The sequence below is a fragment of the Rhipicephalus microplus genome, chromosome X (assembly GCF_043290135.1).
Source record: "Rhipicephalus microplus isolate Deutch F79 chromosome X, USDA_Rmic, whole genome shotgun sequence".
Lineage (NCBI taxonomy): Eukaryota > Metazoa > Arthropoda > Arachnida > Ixodida > Ixodidae > Rhipicephalus > Rhipicephalus microplus.
Genome location: NC_134710.1, coordinates 408,206,679 through 408,216,866, shown reverse-complemented (window position 1 = coordinate 408,216,866; position 10,188 = coordinate 408,206,679). Strand labels below are relative to the sequence as shown.

At 41.6% G+C, this 10,188-nt stretch overlaps 1 long non-coding RNA gene across 1 annotated transcript; it reads left to right on the top strand.

Annotated features, from left to right (window-relative positions):
- The first annotated feature begins 2,168 nt into the window (after positions 1-2,168).
- Positions 2,169-7,417, top strand: LOC142777395 (uncharacterized). The gene is made up of 2 exons (XR_012888071.1): positions 2,169-2,341; positions 6,151-7,417. It is a non-coding gene; the product is annotated as an uncharacterized LOC142777395 (long non-coding RNA).
- The last annotated feature ends 2,771 nt before the right edge of the window (positions 7,418-10,188 follow it).

The window sequence follows — 10,188 nt, the reverse complement described above, 5'->3', positions numbered from 1 at the left end:
ATTACGCTCACTGCACAAATAGCGGTAATCGTTTCTTACTTCTCGTGTCGTGCTCGAAATGTTGTCAATGATGCTCAGCGTTTGTTGTGAAACGACCGCACATTCGGTTACTGAATTGCGTCTGTTGACCTCCGGTGATGTACAGGAAAATCCTGGTCCCCATAAAAACGACGTTCAGGCTACTGTTCTCGCCAGTGTTCAAAGAAAAGAGACTGGTCAAAACGAAATTCAAGGTGAACATCGTGACCTTGAACACTGGAAGGCGTCCGTGGATGTAAAACTGAATCAGCTAACAGCCAGATTTCGTAGCATTGAAGTAGACATCACCGAACTACAACGTACCTAGCCTTCAACCTCAGACGGCACCAGTGGGTTAGTTTCAGGAAACATCTCGGAGAAACTGAAAGCAATTGAATCCCGTCGCAATGGCACAGAAAGCCGTAGAAGATGGTCAAATTTGCTCTTTTTTGGCATTCAAGATGATCCATCAGATACATGGTCAAGCGCCGAGAATAAAATGGTTAAAGATTGCAAAGAGAACAGGCGCTGAGGCATCACGAAATAGAACACAGAATGGTGGAAAAGAAATACTGCAACGCCATTCGTGTCGCCAAAAAAAATAATTTTTTTTCACATGACTTTCCTTCCCTCATTAAAAACAATCACAGAAAGTTTGGGCAGATGATCGCTCCTCCGAATACCCATGATGAAATAGCGTTATTGGTCAGTAGTGGGAATCCTGTTGCACAGGAGGACTGCTCAAGTGTGCCTAATAATTACTTCGCGGCTGTGTTTACTAAAGAAGACCACTCCAATATGTCGCTGCCTTCCGAAGTAAGCTATCAGTACATGGCGCCAATACTCATCACCTCCCAAGGCATATCATCGTTTATCAACAAACTTAAATTATTGAGTAGTTCTGGCACAGATGGCATAAACTCCAAAATCCTGAAAAACACCGTGAACATCTCTAGCACCATCTTGTCTTACATATTTGAATGATCTCTATGAACAGGAAATCTGCCCAATGATTGAAAGGTGGGCAAAATTATTCCCGTCTTTAAGAGTGGTGATAGACGATATGGTGTTGTAGTTAGTGACGCATCGTTCATCAACAAACTACAGACCTATATCAATAACAAGTATACCATGCAAAATGCCCGAACACATCATCGTTTCCAATTCTGCACAATTTTTAGGAAACAAATGACTTCTTTTTTGCAAATCATAATGGTTTCAGGAAAGGACTTTCATGTGAAACACCGATAATCGAATTCATCCTTGAACTACACCAGAATGTGCATGATGGCTTCGAGACAAATTGTATATTCATTGACTTTTCGAAAGCCTTCAATCGCATAGCCTATACCCACCTCATAGCTATACTCTCTTCTTTACATTTTGATTTGTTGACAACATCGTGTACACGAAATTTTTTATCATCTCGGAAGCAATTTTTTATCATCTAGGCAATCATTCTCCTAAGTTAAATGACGGCGCATCTGGAGTCCCACAGAGAAATGTTTTAGGCCCTTTATTGTTCTTAATTTTCTTCAATGACCTCCCCGATGGAATTGCATCCAATATCAGGTTATTCGCGCATGACTGCGTGGTTTACCGTAAGATTTTCTCTAGTACTGACCACATTGCCTTACAGCAAGATCTTGATAAAATCAGCTCCTGGTGTTTATCCTGGCAAATAACCCTTAAACCGACAAACTTAAGTTGCTTACCTTCAGTAGTGAACGTACCAACTCGGCATTTGATCATTCGCTTATCAATCATTCCGTAAGCCAGACATCTATGTACAAATACTTGGACAATCATCTGACATCAGACTTGTCTTGGTCCAACCATATTGAAAAAAATAACCACAAGGGCCTCTCGTACACTTGGTTACCTAAAACGAAATCTCCGGGAAGCTCGGTCAACGACACGAAAACTGTCCTACTTATCATTAGTCCGTCCTCAGCTGGAATTCGCATCGTTCATGTGTTCTCCTCACAAAGCATACTTGATTCATTCACTCGAATCTATACAAAATAGTGTAAATCGTTTCATCGTCACTGATTACAGGCGCGAGTCAAGCGTGTCTGATACCAAATCGAAGCTATCACTTCCATCATTGCAGTCTCGTAGGACCATCGCACTTATAAGTCTCTTTTATAAGGTAATCTGCAGTCAACACCCATTTACACTACCGCTTACCCGTGCGCATCGTATGTCCCGCTGCCTTCAAAATCATCGAAGCTGGGAGCGCATGTTCGGTCGAACAAATGCTTTCAATTCGTCGGCGTTACCTCGTGCCATGGAATACTGGAACAGTCTTCCACGTCAAATGGTTAGTATACGGGACCCTGAAACGTTCAAGAAAGAACTACATATAATTTTAATAGCATTTTTTATTCTTTGTGTTTTTTCTCGCATAGCATTGACTTTCGGCTTGTGCAAAGTATGCTAGCCCTTGTTTAATTGGTATGGTCGAATCAAGTGTTTTTTTTGTTTTTTTTTGCGCAGTTTATCTGGCGCGTTCACCTTTTTTACTAACAAGTCGTTCAATATATTGAAAAATTTGTATCTAGTATTCACTTCGTACAATTACCTGTTCCTGCATTCCCTAACTCACGATCTGTATGATGTGTGACCCCCCCCCCCTCACATAAAGTTCCAAATGGGAACCTGTGGTATACTCAAATAAATAAATGAATAAATAAATACGAAACTTAATTGTATGTGACGTGAATTAATGATGATGGTATATGACTGGTGCAACCATGATAATCGTGATATGCTTGTCATGTAAGAATATGACATCAAACCATGCTCATGGTGCGCTCGCGGTCGTTTTGCTAGTTTCACATATAATGAATTTGTATTACGTAACGTGAAGGGACGACGAAGGTAAATGACACCTCTAAACATGATAATTATGACACTCGTGCCATGTAAAAGTTGTGTACGTGCTACGCTTATAGCGTGCTCGCGGCCGTTCCACAATCTCCACATATACAAAATTTGTTATCATGTGACACGAATAGACGACCAAAGTAAATGACACGCCCAAACATGATAATAATGGCATGAAAGTCATATACGGCATAATTTGCGCCTGTCTCGTAATGTTGAGCTGATTGTATAGTGGCATGTAAACCTTCCTTATTCGTGCTTCGCATATCATCGATTTCCACTGTAGGTTGGATCTGCGATTTTTTTTTTCGCCAATAACGTGTTGCTTTCTTTCTATTTCTTTCTTGCTCAATCTTTCTGTACTCGTTATCTTTCCCATCAGAATCATTATCATTGAATCCCACAGGGGAAAAATTAGTGCAACTTAAGCTTCGCGTTCAAGAGCAAAACGCGACACCGTAATCACATTCCGCTCGCATCGCCTCTTCCATCGCTAGCCTGGCATCGCTTCTCGATGGACACCTCAACCATGCAGAAAGGAAAGAAACGCCTGTGCTCCTAACATAGGCCCTATAATGCACTGTCCTACAATGCCTACTGCGAGTACATTTGCCCACTACGTCATGGTTATTCCTTTTGCTAATTGGCAAAGTACCCACTACGTGTCCGTTAGGCAACACGCACACCTGTGCATCTGGTCATTTTGTTTGTGCTCCGGATAATGATAATTATTAATTATGTCTCGGCGCTTTCTCGTGGGAAGAACTTCAGACCACCCACTCACTGCGCAACTCATACGCTTTGTGACGCCTCGAGAAATTCTGCGCTTCTGCCACGTAATATTACATCTGCTAATGTGAATCCACTTTATTTCCAACACACTTGTTGGGCGTCCTCCAGGGAAGAAGCTGTGCTATCGAACACCCGAGGGCAGCATCTGCTGTGGGTTTTGCACAGTTGTATACTTTGTAAACGAAAACAAACAGCATGAAGAAATAGTAAGAATTGCTGGATACGCAAGGAACATCAAAACCCCGATTCCGTGTAATGCACAATACGCGATATATTAGCTAGCTTTGAGTAAAGAAATCTATTTATGGCTTCATCAAGTAATCACGCACGTCTCATTTGAGCACACTGCATGAGGTCCAAAAATAACATGGGTTTCAAGGAGTTGTAAAGTGTTGTTTGCAATAGTTTAGCAATACCTTAGTTTAGGGGTGCATGTGGTACTGGTATATGCAAGTTACGTATGCTGCAGTCATGGCCGGTGTGTTCTTCGTCTTTTTCAAGCTTGTTATTATGCATATAAAAGACAGCTTATAGTCGAGTGACCAGGAAGCTTTTAGTATATTGTGTTTATTGAATAGGAGGGCAGTGAGTATAGTAAGGCTTGCGTGACCACGGAAGTTTGCAAAGATTCTTAACTCATTGTTTTACAACTTTTTAAGTTTGTTACAGTTAGTCGATGGTTAGGCGAATATGAACCCTCGCCTAACTACCGCAAACCTTTCTCAGCAGTTGTGACGGTGGCTATGAACAACTGCGCTGTACGTCTACTTTACCGCAACCCAGACGACGAGTTAATTTGTTAATTATGTTTATTTCATGTAAATTTTTGCATCACTGACGTCACTTCTGTGTCTGACATTACCCCTCTACCTCTTCAATGATGTCCCTTGTATGCAGTTGTAATGAAGTCGTCAGCGATTATTTATTCAATCTGTCGATCGTTTGGTGAACCCGAATGCCTTGATGGCATCTAAAAAGACAGTGTACGGCATTTGATATTTCCAGCTAAGATTTACCAAACAGGTGCGTGCGGTAATTGAAGCAATACGAAGTCGGCACCAGCGTGGGTGACCATGTTAGAATATGACGTTTGTCTTGTTAGCCGACGTTTGATATGTACACCACCTGTACTACCTTCGTGGCGCTGGTTTTTAATTGTGACCCATTTATTTGCATATTGCAGACACTTTCGTTGTTTCTATCTATCTATCTATCTATCTATCTATCTATATATCTATCTATCTATCTATCTGTCTAGGCGTCTGCGTCTGGGTGATCTCGTGATCACCTCCTTAACTTGGGGTAGACCAAAATCAGTATGGAATAGTAAGAATGTTTGATGGTTACGAATGTGTGGTCATGTCGTGAACGATGTGAAAATCCTGTCGCGTATGGTGTCATACCTTTTTCTCCAGGCACGTGTGACACGTAATCGTATACTACGGGCCGTGGTATGCGCTACAGGTGTTTGACAGTTTATATTTCCTGAGTAACGGCAAGAGCAGGTATCGGTAATATAAATGCGTGAGAGTTAAGAAAAATTGACATTAACAGCTTTTTCTTTGACAATTGCCGAAAACATAATTATTGGTCCCCGCAAGAATCGAACCCAACCAATCTGCCTGTCAGTCAAGCTCTCTACCACAGAGCCACACCACGCCTCGGGACTCTCTTAAAAAATTAACAGTCGTAATGTAAGCGTAACGTATATTTGGTTGCAAAGTAGCCCATCTACTTTTATAAACATTACATATGTACTCGAATGATACAGGCGCCACGTCGGGTTAGCATCAGTTGTGAGTGCCACGAAGTTTATCTAAGTATCAGATCCAGGTCTACCATCCTCTAAAGCACATGCGTATGCATGTGCTTGGCATCTTTACGCATCCGTAGGCATCTTGGCATCCTTAGGCAACTGTAAAGAACTGGTTATGAAAATCAATCGGACTGTTGACCATACATCTCCGTGCGTAAAGCTTTTGTACAAGTTTAGCATCGTCTTGTGACTATTCGCTCAACAAAAAATTACACCACCGTCGACTTTGCCACTTATGCTTCGCATGGCATCGATTGTCAAGTTACGTAGGATCTGCCGAATTTTCTCACGGGCGCGTACGACTTCACATACTGAATGCACGTAGTGATGACGCCCGTGATTATCACTGCTTGAAATGAGTCTGAATCAGTGGATTACTCGTTGCCCTCATTGTAATATTGCGGCAATGGGGCACATTCACTATACACTTGAATAGTAATTGTGTAAAGTGGAGGCCACTGTTTTGAGTTTTCCAAGAACTGTACAAGCACACCGACAACCGAAATAAGCGTTGATGTCGGTTGCATCACGTTGATTTTTATATCAACAAGGCTCCGAGCAGCTTTGTCAAAGTGTTGATGTACATACCCCGCTAAATGCATTGTGATGGGACAGCCGTGCTGATTTCACCACAGGGGACACTTCTTGACGGGATTCATCGGCAGTTCCTGGTTGCAGGCGAAAGTGTTGATAAACGGCACCTGGTTCGCTACGGCCAAGTTACATCGGAGAGAGTCAAGGGTGAGGCTCTTCGTCGTTCGCTCTCCGCTGCACAGCGAGTAGCACCAAGCGAAAAAGAAAAGCTGCTCTTCGGACAGGTCTTCGAGTCCTGAGAGAACTACGGGCTGGAAAGGGGGATCATATTTTATGGTATCGACGTAGGCCTCGTAAAGAGGCACCAGGCCCAGCACTTCGAGAACAACGGGCAGAAGGACTTGAGAGGCTTCGCCGTGCGCTTTCGTCCACGCAGCCGACCGCAAGTGACGTAGCTTGTGGTTGTACTCAGCGCTGCTTTCTTCCAACTCATTCGCCTGCTCTGCCAGGCAAAGAGTCAGTTCTTGGAAGTATCGCCGCGTGTCGTTCATCCAGAGCTGGATGTGAGATGTTATGAAAATCTCTGTCACATCACTGAAACGTCCGCACGTGAGCACTGTCAATCATGTGCAAAGGCGATACACATACCGATAGCTTAGGGCAATCCTATGTGGCCACTCTGGACACGATAATTATTAGTGCTCCGTGTACACAACCACTGAACAAACAAATGGTACGATAGCAAAGTTGAATTTGTTGTTACCCCACCTTAGCTGCTGTTCACCAGTATGGGCTGACGATAACAAGTTTGTCTGTGAACTCAGTTACGGGAAAGGAGGCAGTACGGAAGAACCTTCTCTGAATAACTTTGGTGGGAGGGTGATTCTACAGAGATCAACACCAGTCCAAAAGCTGATATTTTAAATTTCATTTATTATTTTCTAGTTTGTGCGCACACCACCCTGTAGCCCGAAAGTGAACTTTCTTTTTTATTGACTGGATAACTTATGAAGAGAAAAAGATTGAACTTATTCTTTACGGAAAGATCAATTTTGTCCTATGTAATTCTCGAAAGTTACGAGCGATATAAAAACAATATTAATGTTACGAAGAGGATTTTTAAAAATAAATGTACACGTAATGAAGAGTGAAGCAGCATTGTTTGAAGCCCGTGGGCTCGAGCAAACTGTTTTTGAAGAACTGCCTGAACAGGAAAATTTTTTTAAAAGTTGCTATGTTGGAGATTTTTTTTTCTCCTAAAGTAAACCAGCAAGCATTTCCCAACTTGGTGACATATTACAACAAAATACATATAACAGTGCCTGCCACTACCGTTGCTGTACCTCAAATAAATATTTTATAGATGGCTTCTAAACTTTCAATTCTGGCGATAGCCACACCTAATCACCGAAATCTTCCCTTGGTTATAGATGGGTCGATTCCGGAAATACTCCAACACCATATGAGCTGCAGAAACCTTCAGGGGAGTGGAGATGAATTATGAATTTTATAGTGTGAGAACGCCAGGGATATCTAATGAACGTCTCAAGTGTCACAGAAAATCCGACATGCTGCTTAACCGTTTTTTTTTCACGTTAGGATTTCAAGTCACTTCTCTTATTTGTGACGTACATTACTGTGGCCGCCAAATAACTCATTCGTGAACTGCTTTTGTGAAGAACACGCTTGAACTACTGTTATTGTTCATATACGAAGTGCTTCTATTCTCTTTGCAGCTTCCAATACATAATACTGTTTTCGTTATGGTATTCCAGTATAGGCAGTTTGACCATTGAAGCCAAGGACACCCGAGATGAACACTGACCTTTAGAAATAACATAAAGGGTAAGTGTAAATAAACGTAGATATTTCGTGTAGTGCACGCTTTTTTGAAGGACACAAATCCAGTAAGAGATGTGCCCATTGTGCAGTCGCTTTAAGCTTTTATCTGAGGACCTCAACTTTGATCCAAGATTTTCACGCCTTGATGCCCTAATGCCTGACGCGTACGCCTAGATGGAAGCACCGAATTCAGTGGCATAGCTGATTACAATGGTGGCCGACGCTCGCAATGACTTACTTTGTATAGACATACACAATACCCAGAAATGTCGACGGAAGGATGACAGCGGTTGTGATGTAATTGGTAAGGTAACGCTGGGAACTCGTACTTACAACATTCTATCTGCAAGTAAAATAATGCAGCATGTTTCTTAACATCATTTTTCTGTGATCTGGGAAGATGTTTTTGTGCGATTTGTAAAAATACCTATTTGAGCAATTGCTGTGTTATTGGCAGGCAATATTGTAAACGTTATGTTGTAATAGGTCACTAAGTTATAAACTACGATTGGCCTTAGAAGGAAAAAAAAATCTCAAATATCGCATCTTTTAAAAATGGTGCCTTTTGAAGAAAAATTTTCTGAAACAGTCCGCTTCAGCCCACAAGCTTCAGACAATGCTGCTTCACTCTTCATTACGCTACATTTCTTTAAAAAAAGATCCTCTCTGTAACACTGAGATTTGTGCTTTTATAATGTCGTCAACTTTCGAGAATGACTGGGGACGAAATTGGTCCCTGCGTACAGGATAAGTCAGTATTTTTTCATCCAGAATATGCAGTTATTAAAAAAAACAAAGCTTATTTTCGGGCTGTTATGTGGTATGTGCACAAAATATAAAATACTCAAACAAATCTAAAATAACAACTTCCGTACCCGTGTCGATCTCCCGTGGAATCACACAGGAAAGTATGCCGTCATACTGAAGTAATATTTTGCTTTTTCCTTTGCTTGAAAGTTTCATTTTTAGTGGAAACTGTGCCCCGTGCAGTTATCAGCAGATGCCCCCAAACACTCTCCATACTGAATGTCTGCTGAAAGAAGCACACGTCAGAAATTTTCGGGACAAAAATATCGAGTGAAAAAAGTGAGATGACACGAGGAGCTACTCATTATGAAGCCTGATAAGTCATAAAAAATACAACATTTCAACAGTGCTAAAAAACAAACTCAGTAGACAGAAAAGAGAGAACGGACTATCAAACATAACAATTGAACATATTTGTTGTGGGGACCAACAAAACAGAAGCCATATCTAAAACAATTTTACCTCGACAATGTCTTGTGCCGGGATTCATAAGAATTCCCTGACGTGATGTTCATAACAATATTGGCATCCGTCACAGAAGTAACGTGAACGAACTCGCATGGACACCAGATTTATTACGCCAAACATCAGGCTGGAAATGTGAACAAAAAAGGATAGGACTAGTTGAAAACAAAAACTTTCGGTGATTCCGTACGGAAGTGACAACCACTTGCTCGTAGCAGCGTTGACACGAATTGCGTCACTTTATTGATGACTTGAATAAACTGATAATGGTGCAGCCTACATGCTCACTCAACGCCAAAAGACCGTTTCTGTTTCATTTTTTGTATCTGTTTAAAACCTTTTTATATCATCTTTTTATTCAATCTATTAATCATGATAAAAACCTACTATACCGGCTGATTGCGTTTGTACACGTCAAAAGACCGTTTCTGTGGAAATTTTCTGACGTGTTTAGAACCTCTATATATCAAGTTTTGAATTAGTCTACTAACAATTATAAGGACCTACTATACTTGCTCAATACGTTTGCACAACATAGCCAGAAACCTTACGCGGTCCCCTAGTACATAAAATTAAAATATAGCGCACGAACAAAGAATGAACGAAAAGAATGAATCAACAAATATATAACACTACGCCCTGGGTGTTGGCACCTCAATACACATGTCACATATTACGGGGTGCCTTACCTTGCCAATTATATCGCGGCCGCTAGCTGTCATCCTCCCGTCGACATTTACGCGCACTGTGTATGTCTGTACAAAATAAGGCATTGGAAGTGTTGGCCAGCATCGCATGCAGCCATGTTGTCGAATGTGGTGCGCCCATCCAGGCGCACACGTCAGGCATTAAGGCGTAAAAGCCTGAATCAAAGCTTAAGTCCTGATATAGAAACATAAAGCGAGTGCACAACAGGCACATCTCTGACTGCATTTGTTTCCTTCGAGAAAGTGTGCACACCCCGAAACATCTACCTTTATTTACACGAACGCATTCATGTTATTTGTAAAGGTCAGTGCTGCTCT